Source organism: Pelobates fuscus, chromosome 4 (assembly GCF_036172605.1).
Source record: "Pelobates fuscus isolate aPelFus1 chromosome 4, aPelFus1.pri, whole genome shotgun sequence".
NCBI lineage: Eukaryota > Metazoa > Chordata > Amphibia > Anura > Pelobatidae > Pelobates > Pelobates fuscus.
This window is the reverse complement of record NC_086320.1, coordinates 99,314,209-99,331,859: the sequence shown is the minus strand read 5'-3', so window position 1 is coordinate 99,331,859 and position 17,651 is coordinate 99,314,209.

Sequence of the window (17,651 nt, the reverse complement as noted above, 5' to 3'; positions counted from 1 at the left end):
TTCTGAAACGGAGCACCGCTGGCCCCCCCAAGTGGAGATGGCCAGTGGGTGCAAGCGGACTTGCGGAGGAACTCGCCAGTGCCTCTTTGGATCGCCAGGGAGCGGAGAGGGACGCAGGATTCCCCTCTTCTTCATAACCCCAGGAGACCTTAAGGTGTTTCTGCAGTCAGAGAGGAGGGAGGGACGCAGGATTCCCCTCTACACATCCACCCCAGAAGATCTGGAGCTCCCATGGGGGTGAGTCGCCAGGCCCCTGGAGGGGCAGCTGGCAGGCTGGCCACAGGACCCATACTGACGGATGGTACGGATGTGGAGCTGATGGAGAGACCCCTGCTCCAGAACCGTGAGTTGGAGTGCGCTCGCGCTTGGTTAGGGAAAGAGGGGGTCTCTGGGCTAGAACAAGGGAATACAGGGGAAGTCATAAAATTGGTGCGCTTAGTATTAGATCACTTAGGGCAGGTTGGCTTAGCTGCGCAGGACGCTAAACTTCCCACGGGGACCCCTCCGTTGGGTACTATGGAGGGTACTGCAGGGGGGCCGGTGTGTGACATAGCCCCCCTGGGGATGCATGTGTCGCTGGAGGTGAGGGAGAAGATCTTGAAGGGTGAGTATGTGGACCTCATAGCGTTAGTCCCGTTTGATAGGGAATTGACGCAGTGAGGCGACGGAGAGTGGAAAAGGTAAGGAGCTCCCCCGTACCTTCGGTAATTGGTTGCAAGGATTTGCAACTTATGCTAGTATTCTGTCGACGAGGTTTCCAGAGCGGGCCCCGTCGTTGTTTTCTTATTTAGATTTTATTTGGGGGGCTTATAAAGTTTATAGGGGTCAATGCTGGTTTAAATATGACCAGCAATTTAGGCAAAAAATGGCGATGCGACCGCACATGCATTTTGGCATGCAAGATGGTAATCTTTGGTTGCTTCTCATGACCCCATGCCGTCCAGCCACATCGTCCTTTCTTTCGGCCGCCGGCGCTCCTGGGGGAGCGTCGGCCGGAATCAAGAAGGGCATCTGCTGGCTCTTCAATGAGAGTCATTGCAGGTGGTACAACAGTTGTCGATTTAAACATGAGTGTTCCCACTGTGGTGGGGCTCACCCGGCGGTTCGGTGTTTTAGAAGAGGAAAACCCCATCCCCAGGGTATGGGTTCCACCCGGTATGGGTGGAAAGACTGCTTCCATGGCTCGCGCGGTATCCCAGGCGTAGGGACGCGCGGGTGCTTTGGGAAGGTTTCACCAACGGTTTTAGGATCACATTTACTCCGTCGGGGGAGGCGTCGTTTGTGCACAATTTGTCCTCAATTCGGGGTAAGGAAGGGATGCTGGCGGCTAAACTGAAAAAAGAAGTGGACTTGGGACGGATGGCGGGACCGTTTTCCGTTCCTCCGTTTGATAATTTGCGGGTTTCCCCATTGGGCCTCGTTCCTAAGAAGGAACCGGGGGTGTTTTGGCTGATTCATCACATTTTCCAGCGGGGGCTTCGGTCAATGACGGGATTGCGAAGGAGGGTAGTCGGGTCCGATACGCTTCTTTTGATCGGGCTCTGGATCTCGTTCGGGAAGCAGGGCCCAGGGCCCTGATGGCTAAGTCGGATATTCAATCGGCCTTTCGGTTGCTCCCAGTTCACCCTTCCTGTTTTCATTTGTTGGGGTGTCAGTTTCAAGGGGATTTTTTCTACGATATGTGCCTTCCCATGGGTTGATCGATTTCTTGTTATTATTTTGAAGGTTTTAGCACATTGCTGGAATGGATCATAACGGAGGTGTCAGGTTTTTCTTCCCTCTTGCACTATCTTGACGATTTTCTGTTCGTCGGTCCGGCACATTCTTCGCGATGTGAGGATTTGTTGGGACAGTTTAAGGCAGTTATGCGAGATTTGGGGGTTCCAGTGGCAGACGACAAGACGGAGGGCCCAAGGGTGGTGATTTCCTTCCTGGGTATAGAGATTGACTCCATCAACTTGGTTTTTCATTTGCCCAGTGATAAATTGGGGATCCTTACTACCATGGTTGATCAGGTGAGGGGTGCGCGGAAGGTGCAGCTTCGTCAGATGCAATCCCTGTTGGGCCACTTGAACTTTGCATGTCGGATCATGCCTATGGGTTGGGTGTTTTGTAGACGGCTGTCTCTGGCTACCGTCGGCATTAGTCTTCCCCATCATTTTATCCGGGTTACCAAGCGGCTTAAGGACGATTTGAATGTCTGGAGTGAGTTCCTCGCAGGGTACAATGGTCGGACATTTTGGCGACGGGAAGCGATATCTAATGTGGCCCTGGAGTTGTTTATGGATGTCTCCGGCTCCTTGGGCTTCGGGGCATTTTTCCGGGGACGTTGGTGTGCGGAGCCTTGGCCTGCGGCATGGCACGAGGCGGACCTCATACGTAACTTGACTTTTCTCGAGCTTTTCCCTATTGTGGTGGCAGTGGAATTGTGGGAGGAGGAGCTCGCGAACAGGCAGGTGGTTTTCCGCACGGACAACATGAGTGTGGTTCATGTGGTGAATCATTTATCATCTGGCTCGGTTCCAGTATTGGCTCTGTTGCGTCGGTTGGTTCTGCGTTGTTTGGAATTTAACATTTGGTTCCGAGCAATCCATGTTCCCGGAGTGTCTAATGTGATTGCCGACTCTCTTTCTCGCTTTCAGTGGGATCGTTTTCGGGAGGTCGCTCCGGGAGCCGAGGAAGATGGTCTGGTATGTCCCATGTGCTTGTGGACCCTCGATTTCGAAACCTAGCAGACCTGTTCAGGAGATCGCTGGCTCCCGCTTCGTGGACAGCCTATCGGGCAGTGTGGGATCGGTGGCTGGTCTATGTGGGAGAGTTCGGTTTGTATTCCACTGAGGGTAGGTTGCTGTCTACTTTGGCTTACATGTCCTACTTACGGGAGCGCGCAGCTTCGGTGGCATCGGTGGAACGCAGTTTAGTGGCTCTTTCCTTTCTGATGCGTTGTATGGGGTGGGAGGATGTTTCAAAAGAGTTCGTGGTCCAGAGGGTGCTTCGGGGATGGAGGAAGGAAAGGGTCCCTGATTGTAGACGGCCGCTGTCCGTCCACCTATTGGATGCTCTGTGTGGTGTTCTCTCTGCGGTGTGCTTCTCCTCCTTCGAGGCGCTGCTTTTCAGGGTAGCCTTTTCTCTGTGTTTTTACGCCGCGGATAGGAGAGTTGGTGGCCTCTATTCATCCTCATCTGTTATAGGCTGTTGGTAGTTATGATGTGTTGTTTTCTCTACATGTTCCCCCCGGTATGTTTGGATCATCGGTCACTCCTTTATTTATTGGGCGGTTAGGCGTGCTGAGCAGAGACCATACGGCCGGAATCTAGGGCTCCCGCATGAGCAGGTTAGGGTTCGATGGCGGGGGATACGGGGTTTGGAGTGGCACCAAGTGTATCCGGAGTGTGTCGCGCTCCGTCGCTTCGTGACCGGGTCAGTGGTTCTGGTACTTCATGCCGGGGGGAATGACTTGGGACGGTGCCGCGCAGTGGATTTAATTTACGCTTGCAAGCACGACTTGGCTCGCTGTATGGCGCTTTTCAGTGAGGTCACACTGGTGTAGTCTGAAGTCATTCCTCGTCCGGCTTGGGGGGCGCTGCCACACGCCAGGGCGGTGGAGGGCAGCAGGCGACGGTTCAACATGACGATTTCACGTTTTGTGCGTAGGCTGGGTGGCTTTGTGGCTCGTCATGTGGAGCTGGAAGGGAACAACGCAAACATAATGAGGGCTGATGGGGTCCACCTAAACAAAATTGGGCTGGATATATTTAATGTGGGATTACAGTCAGCCATTGAACAGGCGCTGGCTTCGGGGGGACGCAGTCCTCTCCAGGGATAGGGGAGAGGCTGCGGTGGCGGTTTGTCCTTCGCCAGCAAGTGGAACTGAGAGCAGTGCCCGGACGGGCTTGGGGAGTCGCAGCCTGGTCTGGTTGAGGACGGACTTCAGGCTGAAGAGGCTCTGGAAGAATTGTTATGTTAGCTGTCTGCTGGGAAAATCCAGCAGCTGACATTTGGCTTAAATTATGCTGGCTTAATAATAAAAGCTGTGGCCGTTGCCCTTACCCACAATTTGGGTATCTGTGAGTTATTGGGGGGAAGGGTAACGGAAGGTAAAGGGAGAGGGTCCGCAGTCATGTTAAAATGAAGTCCCCTGTGTCCGCAGAACCTCTTCTTGCTTTACGGATATAGAAAATGCCATCAAAGACAATAAATACACTTGCTTTGGAATGAGGAAGGAGTTGAGTATTTGGTGCATGAAATGTAGGAGGGTCAGTTCACTGAATAAATCCTTTTGTTTTTTTCATGGCATGGAATTGCTATACAATCTAGTATAGAAAAAAAATGGACATCATTGTGTAAAAAATATATTATGATGCACAGCCAGTCCCCTACTAAGTCCAGCTATGTTAAATGTTCCAGCAAAAACCGAGCAATGTTTACATCCCGAGGAGGCAGCCAAAGGCTATAGGCTTATAAGGGGCATGTGTGGGTGTGGGAGAGTGTAGGTGTAATAGTTGGAGGAGCGTTAGACTGCAGATGTATGCAGTGCTGTATTTGAGCAGGACTTACAAGGCATTTGCCTTGGGCAGCACTTTCAGGGGGGTGGCAAAAAAAAGTTACCCCGAAATGCCCTGGCAGATTCCTTGTCAGCCTCTTTTCCTAGGGGCCAAAGAGTTGGCCAGCTGGCTAAGTTTGGGCCACCCGAGGCTGGCATCTGCTCATGTTGGAGGCGGGCGGCGAGGGAGCACTCTTCCCTGAGCTCTCCCTGCTCTGCTCCCTCGACCACACCGCAGTGCTCACAGCATCACTAAGAGGCATGCAAGGGAGCTGAGCGGGAATATCGGAGCACCCTTTCCGCCTGCATTGACCGCCCGCCCAGGACTGAAAGGATCCCCACTGGACCTCAGGGAAATAGATAATACACTCCAGCACTCCCAAAGGTAAGGAAGCTGGGTGGATTGACATTTAGAAAAATAAATTAATTGTGAGTGTATCAGTGTATGTGTGTTTGTCAGTGAGAGTTTATGTCTGTTAGTGAGAGTGTATGTCTGTTAGTGAATGTGAATGTCTGTCAATGTGTGTCTGTCAGTGTATGTGTATGTGTCTGACACTGAGTATATATGCGTCTGTCAGTGTGTGTCTGTCAGTGAGTATATGTGTGTCTCTGTGTGTGTGTGTTTGACTGATTTGGTTTGTGTCGAGTGAGTGTGCGTCCGTCAGTGAGTGTGTATGCATTTCTGTCAGAGAGTGTGCATGTCATGTGTGTCTGTCAGTGTGTGTGTTTCAATGAAAGTGTGTGTTGGTTAAACAGTGTGTGCCATTTACTGTATCTGTCAGTGAGTGTATGTCATCAGTGAGGGCATGTGTCTGTCAGGCAAATAGTGTGTTGGTTTTAAAAATGAAGAAATATTACGAGTGGCCGGCTGTGCGTGGCCGTCTTGGCGGCTGTGCATGGCCTTCTTTGATGTCTCTGTGTGGCCGCCTGGATGTCTGCGCATGGAGGCTGTGGCTCTGGTACACAAACATAATGATACCTGTATATAACCATTGTGACGGCTTTCTGTAACCACCCTAGTGAATGTAAATAGACAGCTTACAATGAATATGTGACCATCTTGGCATCCCTGTGTGGCCGCCCCTCTGTATATATGTAACCGACTTGTAGAATGTGCATGGCTAACTCGGCATCTCTACTAGACCTTCTCAGAGACTAAGCAAGATCGTTTGGATATGTTTCCCTATGTATATGTCAACATGAGCAATGTGCTTACTTTTGTACCCAGTATGTGCATGACCTGACAAATAAAGAATAATAATAAAAAAAAAAATTAAGAAATATTTAGTTATGTCTAGGGAAGCACAAAACCAAAATACACAACAGGGTATATGATCTTTACACTAAAACAACTTCAATAAGTTAAAGTTGTTTTGGTGCTTAGAATACCCCTTTAAGCCGATATGCACACAAAGCCCAGTGTAGAAAGCGGTGAGTTACATCCAGAAAGAGAATTGGAAATCCCATTAAAAATTGGAAATATCTTAAACACTGGAATCAAACATACCGGTAATATGAATAGAGTTAAAAACAAAGGTTGTGAATACAATGTACACATATAAATACTCTTAATTAGATCTCACTTAAAAAAGGTACATGTACCTTAACTTAGACTGCTGAATCTGAATACAACAATAAATAAAACAGAGAATAAAAAATAAAATAAAAGATAAAATACTAAATCCGTTTTTTAATAAATAAGTAAATATGTATATTTATTTTGTAATGAATTAAAAGAATTGTTCAAAAATATAGTTTTATTTTAATTTAACACCCATTTATTTAAAAAAAAAACAGGGGGGGCGGAGCCAACGCTTGAGCTGAGCAGTCGCAACTTCTGAACGCTCCTCGTTTACCGTGTAAATTACACCCGAAAACTGCAAGAAAAACCCGTTAAAGGCCAAAATAAATCACGGCACTGCAAGCTGGGCGACGAGCTGCATCCACTGATGCCTTTCACGTTCACCCCGAGGCAAACAAAGTCCAAACGTAAAGCTGGGGCCTACCACGCTTCACAAGCCCGAGGCCTAGAAAAGTTCCTCGACAGCTTTCTGGAGGCACAAGACGCAGGAGACCCAGAGTCTCAACTGTCAAACCCACAACCACAAAACCTCCACATGGGACGCAGATCACAAAAACCCGACAGGGACATCGGGGCCATGCTCCAACGGCCGGTGGCGCCTAAAACTCCGCAAGCGGAGAACCCACAGCCCGAACTACCACAGAGTGCTCCAAGGGAAACGCCACCTCCACACCAACCGGCAAGCCTTCACATCGCCGATAGCTCAGCCCCGACGACCAAAGGGGATCTTAAACTACTCTTGGCTGATCTGCATCAAATGATGGCGGCGGACCGAGCACTCCTACAGACGGAAATACGGGCCAACACAGACCGCATTAAGGCCGCTGAGGATGATATCCAGGACACTCAAATTGCAGTGTCCGACTTCAATGGTTCAATACAGCAGCTACACACCCAGCAGGGCAACCTCTTACAGCGGGTGGCTAACCTGGAAGACCAACAACGCCGCAATAATGTCAAGATTAGGGGCATCCCAGCCGAAATAACAGCGGCGGAACTACCGCATTACACCCGGAGGCTGTTAGCCACTATCACGCCACCCGCGGCGTCCAAAAGACTCACTTTAGAAGGGATATTCCGCATCCCAGGCGCGGGAACTGCCACCACAGCGCGGGACGTCATAGTCCGCTGCTTATCTGCCACCGACAAGGCCCACATCATGGCTGCCGTCCGCGGAAAGACGCCCCTACAGTTTGAGGACTCTCAGCTAACCTTTTTTCAAGACCTCTCTAAGGCAACACTTCAGTGGCGCAGATCGCTGGGAACAGTCACTACTCACCTGCGGTCCTCAGGGGTACAGTATCGCTGGGGCCCGGCGGGCTCCCTCATGGCGAAACACAACGGAGCTACACACACGCTCCGCACACCGGATGACACGACCACATTTCTGGAAGCGCTCGGACTGCCACTACCTACCACACGGGCACCCACCGATGCCCCTGACAAACCTGACGGACCCTGGGACATGGACAACATAGAGCCCTTCGTCCCCAGAAGCTCTGCACCGCATGGGACTTGACTGATCAGAGCCCAAACAGGACTTACGTTACCAAGACGGTCCAAAGAGTATAGCTATGTGCAGCAGTTGAAATTGAAATTGTTATGCCTTAATCTCATGTTTTAATTTGTTACGCCTTCATATTGGATTACCTTACTGTCACCTTTAATAACCCTCAACTATACACAACTCCGACGACTCTGTTTAGTCTGTTTAGGCCTTACACATATCGGCCTCACATACTGTAGTATTGTACAGTTGTGAAGCCGACGGTCTCCACCGATACCATGTTAATTCATGACTAGAATTCACCTGTCTCTAACGTTCCAAAGCTCAGAGTTAGACATCCATGCAATCTCATGCTTCTTTTTACACATACGCTTAGTAACTAGGCAATGTATAAATGTATAGTGACATCTGGCAAATAACGCACCCAAGCTGCTAATATACCGGTCATTATCCGGTAAAGATTTTCTCCTGCATCATACCACACTGGCAAGATTAACGCTACAGTGAACCCCAGGTGTTACTCTAAGTTGAAGCACTGACCGTAGGCTTATCTCCCAAACCCTAACAACATTAACTACCTGGATGCCAATGCAGAAGGCGCCAACTGTTAATTTACTCTAAAATCAAGCACTGTTAATTTAATAGCATTTTCTATAATATGTTAGAGTGTTGTTAGCATACCCTATTAGGCAATGAGCTATTACTAAATTAGCACTGTTAAGCGACGACGAGCTTAATAATACTCGATCGACCTCAATATATAGTCAAGCTTGATAAAATCATATAATAACACCATGCTCTGAACGTAACTACCACGAAGCTTGTTGTATCTCTGTTGACCAAATGTTTTTAACCTGTTTCCAAAAAAAAAAATGTGCAACATACCTCTTTTATGTCACTATAAGCTATGAATCGCCTGAGCTGTTATTGTGACACCACAGGCTTGTCTGTTAACTCTATTGCACGACAAATAAAGAATTTAAAAAAAAAAAAAAAAAAAAAAAAAAAAACAGACCATGTTAAATTCTACATTCAAACCATAAGGGTTTGTGAACTCAATATTCTTCCTTTTTGATTTAAGTTATTTATTAAATCCCCTCCTCTCTCACCCAGAGAAACCTGTTCAATCCCTGCGCATGAACATTCCTTATGGTAATAATAGGGCCGTTTGTTACAGTGTACTGGTACTGAATGACTGGTACATATCTTGGTGTTCCATGAATCTTGTCTTTACTTTTCTATAAGTCCTGCCTATTTATTGTTTGCCACATTTACAGGACAATAAATAGCTAACATATGATTAATTGCAATGAATAAAGTTATTTATTTTAGAATCTTCACCAGTGCATTAACTGTTAAAATAAGTGGCTCCTTTCGGTATGTATTTACACCCCTCTGATTTTTCACAGTTTTTAAAACTACCTGCTTAAATGTGTCAACCTAACGCCCCTTTAACCCCTTAAGGACCAAACTTCTGGAATAAAAGGGAATCATGACATGTCACACATGTCATGTGTCCTTAAGGGGTTAAAGGTTTTAATGACTAAAACAGCAGGTTTTTTGCACTGATGTTATCGGTGGTAAACACAAGTATTGGTGGCTTGTAATTGCAACACTAAACCCTGTCTATCCCTAAGAAAGAGGCTGTCATTCTGAGTCTTCATTATGTATGTTATAGCATTCAGGGGAGGAAAGATTTTGGTTAACAACTAACTTCTGATGGGCAAATCAGCTTAAAATGAAAATTCAATAAAGCAATTTATGTCTTACAGCATTCTCTTGATATCTAATGAGACCAACCATAGCACAAATATTTTTGATCTTTATACATATCATTACATTGGGTCTCGTAGCAAATAAAAGTTCACAGTGTCCATCAGCGAAATCATGTAGAAATAAATATTTATTTTATTTATTCTAATAACTGTTGAGGATAATTTGAAATGTAATAATCTGAATCACGGTGAATGTTCTCTGTCTTTCTGAATATTTTTCTTACATACATTCATCTATTTAGAGAGGACGGAATTTCTAAGACATACTGTTGTGTCGGTATGGTTGTTATAGCAGCAATTATTATATTTTTTTCCCCAGTTATGTTTCCATTTCCCCATCACCTGTCATTGACTTACAAAATCTAAATCAGTTAATTATTGTGCCAAATAGTCTAAATCCAGCCAGTTAAAGAACCAAGATTTCATCTGATAGGCAGTCTCTATTTCCCGAATCTTACAATAGCCAAAAGCCAGTCAACAAATATCTAAAAAGACAATCCTTTCAACAAAAAAATAAATAAAAATAAACAAAATGGCAGAGCTATATCATAGCCAAACAAAAGCCTCTTTTGTTAATAAAATAACATCTGACAGATTTGGTTTAGATACCTGCTGTAGATAAAATAGAAAATAGGGCTTTGCTACTACTGTTTCTGGCTGATTTGTAATAAGCACTTTGTGCTGCAATGTGAAATTGCTCTACAAGCCCTAGGCTACCACTCCCATTATGTTTAGCCGACCAAAAGCATACTGATTCGAGAGCCTGTGCTCCTTATTTATTATTTGAACTCTTCGAAATGTGGCCTTGGAGCTATGTATTCTGCAGGTTTAGAGTGTGTGTTTTTCAAAGCGGTAGAAGAAATAGATGGAAAAGCAATAGATTAAAAGTTGAAAAAATGAATTTGCTTGTTGGGGTATTAGGCACGGTATTGCTTGGCAACAATGAATATACATCCAGTAATGAGAACATTTATTATGAAACATGTATTTGGATTCTACTTCCCCCTGACCCAATGATGAGGTCACGTAATATTTGCAAGAAACATAAAATATGAACTACTTATGACATGGCATCACCAGGTACCTTGCAAAGCATTTGTTCTGGCATAATGGGACTTGTCAATAGTTCTTTTTCAAGCTAGCAAAAGAGTTATGATCCAATATACATTTTATGTGTATAATAATGCATTGCTTTATTGAAACCATACTAGCTGTAGGCATATTATATCCTTAGACATCAGCCTTTTCTTCTGAGTATCGGAACCATCTTTGAAGGGAATTGACCTAAAGTGGTATAAATAACAACTCACTGTCATTGTCTTTCTAGTGTTAGTATATTATCATTACTATTAATATTTAAATTATATTATTGAATGGCTCAGTTTTCTATGATTATTATTTTTCAGTAGAAATAGTTATTGTTTGGTGTTTATATATTTATATCTATCTATCTATCTATCTATCTATATATAAAATAAAAAAAAAGATAGAAAAAATACTGGCACTCTAGGTCTTCCAAATTATGTTATTTATTTTCTGTCAATCCAAAGGGTGAACGTTTCAGCCCCCGTTCGGGGCTTTCATCAGGACATCATGTGTCCTCATGAAAGCCCCGAACGGGGGCTGAAACGTTGACCCTTTGGATTGACAGAAAATAAATAACATCATTTGAAAGACCTAGAGTGCCGGTATTTTTTCTATTTTATATTACATTGCTGCTGGGCACCAGGCTGTATCTTTTGTAAGTTGGAGTGCAGGAATCTCTGTTTTTATATGTCATGCCTCTTTTTATCACAGGTACATTTTGAGATCCCAGTTTTCTGAATGCTAGTCAGTAGTGAATCATTACAGGATTATGTAGACGCCATTTCTGTCTGACATAATATGTATGTGTAGGACTTAATAGAAGGAATGTTGGTGTCACTTGCTGATGCTTTTATGTCCAAGTTCAATTCAGCTCGATCAGGCGTGCATCTGTCTTTGAACCAATAGATAAGAGGTTGTTTACTATACGGGGAATGGTGGTAATTTTTAAAGAGAATATCAAGTCACAAACAGGTGCCGGCAGGGCCAGCACTACTATAAGGAAGCCCAAGCATGCGACCTTACGGCGTAATGGCCTTTGGCGGCGCAATTTTTGGTTGACAGGGGTGCACAGGTCGCCCCTCTCCTTCCTGCAAGGCTGTGTCCACCCACAAGGGTGCCCCTGAGTCTGCCAACAGGGATGCAGTGTGTGTACTGATTGTGTATAGTGGATGTAGAATGTGTGCAGTGGATGCAGAGTGAGTGTGTAAAGTGGATGCAGTGTGTGTGTAATGGATGCAGATTGTGCATTTGTGTAATGTGTAGTGTAATTAGGTGTATATTAGATGCAGAGTGTGTGTATGTGTAGTGGATGCAGTGTTTGTGTGTATTGATGCAGTGTGTATAGTGAATGCAGAGTGTGTGTTTGTGTAGTGGATGTAGTGTTTGTGTGTATTAGTTGCGGTGTGTATAGTGAATGCAGAGTGTGTGTTTGTGTAGTTTATGTAGAGTGCGTATAGTGAATGCAATGTGTATAGTGAAGGTAGAATGTGTTTGTGTAGGGAATGCAGAGTGTGTATAGTGAATTCAGAGTGTTCGTGTAGTGTCTGTAGTGTGTGTATAGTGAAGGCAGAGTGTGTGTTTGTGTTGTGGATGTAGTGTATGTATAGTGAATGCAGAGTGTGTATAGTGTAAGCTGTTTATATGTATTAGATGCAGTGTGTATAGTGCATGCCAAGTGTGTTTGTGTTGTGGATGTAGTGTTTGTGTGTATTAGATGTGGTGTGTATAGTAAATGCAGAGTGGGTGTTTGTGTAGTGCATGTAGTATGTATAGCGAATGCAACATGTGTTTGTGTAATGGATTTAGTGTGCATAGTGAATGCATAGTGTGTGTTTGTGTAGTGTATGACGTGTGTATATAATATATACAAAGTGTGTGTTTGTGTAGTGTATGTATAGTGAATGCAGTGTGTGTGTGTGTGTGTGTAAAATAGGGAGGGGAGAGCATTTTTAAGATTTATTTTATTACCCCCTCCCTGCTTCTTACCTGGCTGGGGAGGGGGGAGATCGCATTCCCTGCTGGTCTGGTCCGCATTCCCAGCACACTCCGACTTCACTACCAAGCAGCTTCTGTCTATAACTCTTGCGGACTGCTTGCGGACTGCGTGTATGGAGTGTTACCATGGTAACCTGTGGCAACGCTCTGACGGCCGCGGAGCTTGCGAGAGTTAGAGACAGGAGCTGCTGGGCAGTGAAGTCAGAGTGTGCTGGGCCCCCTCTGCAGCGAACAGGTAGTCAGGGCCTGCAGTTACACACATATATCGCTATATATATATGTGTACATAGGCAATGTGTCATGTCCTGTTATGCCCTGATTGTTGCCCTGTACAGGGCTGATGCGGGGAAAGGGTTTAAAAAGTACTGCATACATGAACTAATCAATAAACAATAAGTGAAGCCACAAGTTAATGTCCTGGCTTGTCTCTAAGGGTGTTGCACTGTTAATCACTTGTGACATGGAAGATAAATTAAACTGGTTACAGAGTATACACATATATTAAGGTGTAATGGCTGATTTAGATTGCTGCCAGGTTTCAGTGGTAAACACCAATTTACAAGTTACTTATACTTTCTCAATTGGGATAGCGAGATAGTAAATTTTTTTGACAGCCAATGTTTTAAGGGTTCTGTTGCAATAGAGTAATGTGCATTTTCCAGGCAAGTATATCCCAGTATTGGGGATGGATTTTATTAACTTTATTCCAGGAAATTAGTATTAATACAGTACTGTTACCAAATTATTTTTCAAATTGAATTTAGTACTATGTGGCGTATTGACAAAATTTGACTTAGAAGGTTTAACTATATATTTTTTCCAGGTAAACCATTTTGTTAGTTAGTCTTTTGTACCTTTCTAGATGCTTAATATTGTGTACTGTTACATAAAGGAGTGAGTAGAACTGCAGAATGCTTTATTTTCTGCTTCAATATTTAATTAATCACTAGTCACTATTCTTTGTTTTTTTCAAATTGCAGACTAAAATGGCCAAAATGCCAATGTCATCATTTTGTGAGAATATTTTTTCCTAAAATCAAATTTTCTAGAAAATCATAGCCTTGATCCAAATGATCACAGAAGTTCCACTTCCCATCTCACCAAAGGTCTCGTTGTTTTTCTTATACCAAAACCCATTTACCAAACCCCACCGTATCCTGACAGAGGCCAACATATAATTCCCCCTCTATTGGAAAAAGACCTCCTCTCCGACACTTAGAGATTGGATACAGAAAGGTGAATCCATCCGACTTATGGAGGAAATGCATACCTTTCACAGTTACATTCACTATACACCACGTGCTGGAAACCTTGGTTTAACTTTATGCAACACCAACCCTGAGAATACGAAGTCCTACCCCGATCTTACTCCCTCACCAACCTCACCCCTCCTCAAATATCCAGATGCAGGGGCGGGGCCTAACCATCATGGCGGAGAGACGTGTTTCGCGTGGGCTCCCGCTCAAATCTGGCAAACTGAGCATCTTACAGCCGGTTTCAGTGAGACAAATCAGGGATCTGAACACCCACTGGCCCCCCATACCGGGAGGAGTGCAGTGGGGTGTTTCGCGACCCGACCGAGACCCGCTGGTATCGTGGCAGAGGTTGCGGCCTGGCATGCATCGGGTGGAGGAGACGGCCGCTCCCACAACCCGGAGCTGCTTAGATGCTGTCCACAACACAAGCAAGCCCCGTTGCCCGCCCCCCCTCGGACCGGTGGGGGTGATCCCGATCCACTTAAGAGACACAAGGCAAAGCAGGCAGAGGAGCGCAGTGACACTGCAAGAGCAGAGAGTGCGAAGGGCACTCCACACAAGATGGCGGATACCGCATGTGGCAATGAAATCATCAACGAAGCACCCGACATAGTGGCAAAACTGAAAAACCACTTTGAAGCATTGTACATACTCCAAGGGCAACAAAAGCATACATCAGAGAATAACTCACAGACACCCTCCCGATCCGTTTCTCGACCTCCAGCAACCAGCTCACATGCTAACCCCTCTGCACAGAGGCAGCTGAACCCCAGCAAGAGCCGCACCACACGACCTCGACGAGCTCCGGCATCCACGCGACGCAGACACCGGAGGAGGCTTAAGTCAGCCCCAATGGCAAGCACCGGGGGACCCTACAAACGACAAAGCCCTGAGAGGCAGGGGCATGGCTCCGGATCGAAGTGGGAAAACCCCAGACCTCAGCTGCGGTACACAGCACTACACCCCAGTGAACACCTTACCTGCACCTGGTGCATCACCATGTCTGAGCTGCAGGCTCTCTAGACACTGACTACACCATGGGGCTATGACTTACCCCAAACTGGCAAGGGTTAACCGAGCTTCAGGTCCCACATTTTCCGCAAATAACCTTCATCAGTGTTATTGTTATTTTATTTTTATTTTGTACTTGACCTCGCCAACCTTTCAGCTAAAGTAGTCTCTGTACTGTGTAGCTAGGGATAGTTATTTTCCATCCTCAGGCAGTAGCCCCAGTTAAGGGGTGTTAAGTGAGATTCCTGGTTATAATTCTGCTTCTCCTAACCCTACATCTTAAGCACTACCCACCAGGCTCTATATTTAGTTTTAACAGATGAAGCAGCACCCCAGACAGGTACAATGCACTGGGGTTGACAGCCTCTTTTGCTTTAATCGCAGAGTCACTCCTAATTTGTGTCTTCTGCATAAAATAAATCTATAAAAGATATCCTCCTTGCATATGGTCGCCTATAGTCTGATTAACGCTTGGACAGCTATGTATGACAGGCACCCTACTCTACTTAAATCTAAACGTGTATAACCTGTGTAGAATGCCAACCAACTTGTATACTACCTTGTTTCTAGAATCATTGTCTCCCAACGCATAACAACGTATACTTTAAACTGTTCTAGAGAGCATATAAATATTATAAAAATGTGCCTATATAACAAACGCCATAACATGTAATACCAATGTTCACCTAATCTACCGGATGTCGCTGTTGTGGCACACACCGGCTGTTTGTTCATTCCGTGCACAACCAAAATAAAGAATTTCAAAAAAATATATATATATATACAGATGCAAAAATGGATACCATGTACAAAGGAGGACATGGCGGAGCCATCAACAGGAATATTATAATTAAAAAAAACACTCAGACTTCTAAGCACTACCTCTCGATTACAGGGACCTCCAACCCAAAAGGGTAATAGCATCCCCTTCTTACCCACACCCCAGACTTACTAATTCACTAATACAATTGACAATGCCTAAGGCATAAGAAATCAATCGTTGTGCCATTCACCTTTTTAAAAAAAAAAAAAAAAAAATTGAAATAAAAAAATCTAATTTTCTCTTGTCAATTCTTCACAATTCCCAGTTTAGTAAATAATGTCGATGGTGTGTGTTCACTGAATGTATATGTTGGCTTTACTAACATTGCTAATGTTTGACAGTATTTTTATTACTATTTGTTTATTGTTTTTTTCTTTTTTTTTTTTTTGGAATGCAAAGATCCATCGTTCTTTTTATTGTACTAAATACTTCACAACAATCTATAAAAGTGACTTGAAATTGTGATTAAAGACCAAATATTCTTTTTTTTTTCTGCTTCCCTACATCTGGACAGTAATGACTCATTAAAGGAGAATGTGATCTGAGAACCCAGTTTGTTGGCATTGCAAATTATTACACTTATTTTACTTTGATATATGTTTGATATATTATATCAGTCATTAGCACTTACATCATAGTTTCTGTAAGTTATTATACAGCATATGTTGTAATATGTATATGCTTGACAAAGGAGAGCTGATGAGTATATTGGCACATTACTTTCACAAACAATGATTTTACAATATAGTAAGCTGCCTACAAACACTTTACTTCATAAATCTCCACGAGACAACATAGATCTATTAGATATATTATTACTGCCCATATATTTTCTCTGCTTCAAATGAAATGCATTTTCTTTGTTTTTGTTTTTTACATTCTCAGTAACAGTCCTTTACGAATTGATCTTTTAATTAATTTAAGAACACATTCCTAGTAATAATAATTAGTAGAAAAAAAATAAGGTCCTGCATAACTTTAAAGAAAATATTAGTTTTTCATTAATGTTAATGTAAACCATAAGCAAGAATTATGGCCTGGCCTGGTTTGGAAAACGAGAGTTAGGGTCAATAGTTGATTTATTTTTTCTTGATAATACAAAAAGAGTTTTTTTTTTTCTAAGAGTATAGAACAATTTTTATTTATTTATTTTTATTTCTTTATTTTTGTTGTGCGGGGGGTTACAGACATATCAACAAACGCCACAACAGCATATCACAGGATTTACATAGATTAATCAAAGGCGTAAGGATTTGCACATTATTTGTATAATTGGCATGCTCAACTAAACAGTTATTCCAACAGAGGGATATTTAGCTAAGATGGCTAGCATAAAGAAAATAACATATTTGTGTATAATTGTGAAAGGAACATGAGTAAACGTTGATTATATGATACAACATAGGATAACATATCTAGGTTCGCTTTAGGTTATAAGCGTATGGCTTTGATATAGTGCGCTGAGAAGGCAACCATAATAAAGAGGACGTCATAAAATGAGGTAACATGAGATTAGGTCCAAAGATTAAGGTATTGCCATGCAGGCTTAAAAGTGCTAACATTGCGTAGGTGAGCATTTATCCCAGCTTGGTATCACACGAGGTTGATATTAATTAATGCTGCACAGTTTTATATCTGTGTTGTCATCGCTTTTCAGGCACTTTCTCCTATTTTATATATCAGGACAGGTGAGGTACATGCTTCTATAGAACAAAGTACCATTAAACAACATTTGGTTTACGCTCTAAGTTAAATTATTAAGAAACATGTGTTAGTCTAAGAAGGCCTCAATAATAAAGAGAATAACATAAAATGGGGTAACATGAGATTAGGTCTAAAGAGTAAGGCATTGCTATTCAGGCTTAAAAGTGCTAACATTGCTTAGGTGAGCAGTTATCCTAGCTTGGTATCAGCAACCAGTGCGCAATTTAGCTTATAATTATAAAGGAAATAGATAGTGAGAAGATAAAGCACGTTAGTAGAGACATTTTCAGCTTATGGTCTAAAATGCCGATATAAGGCAGTGTCCAGTATTCATGATGCACGCTGTAGGAATAGATGCTTATCTAGGAG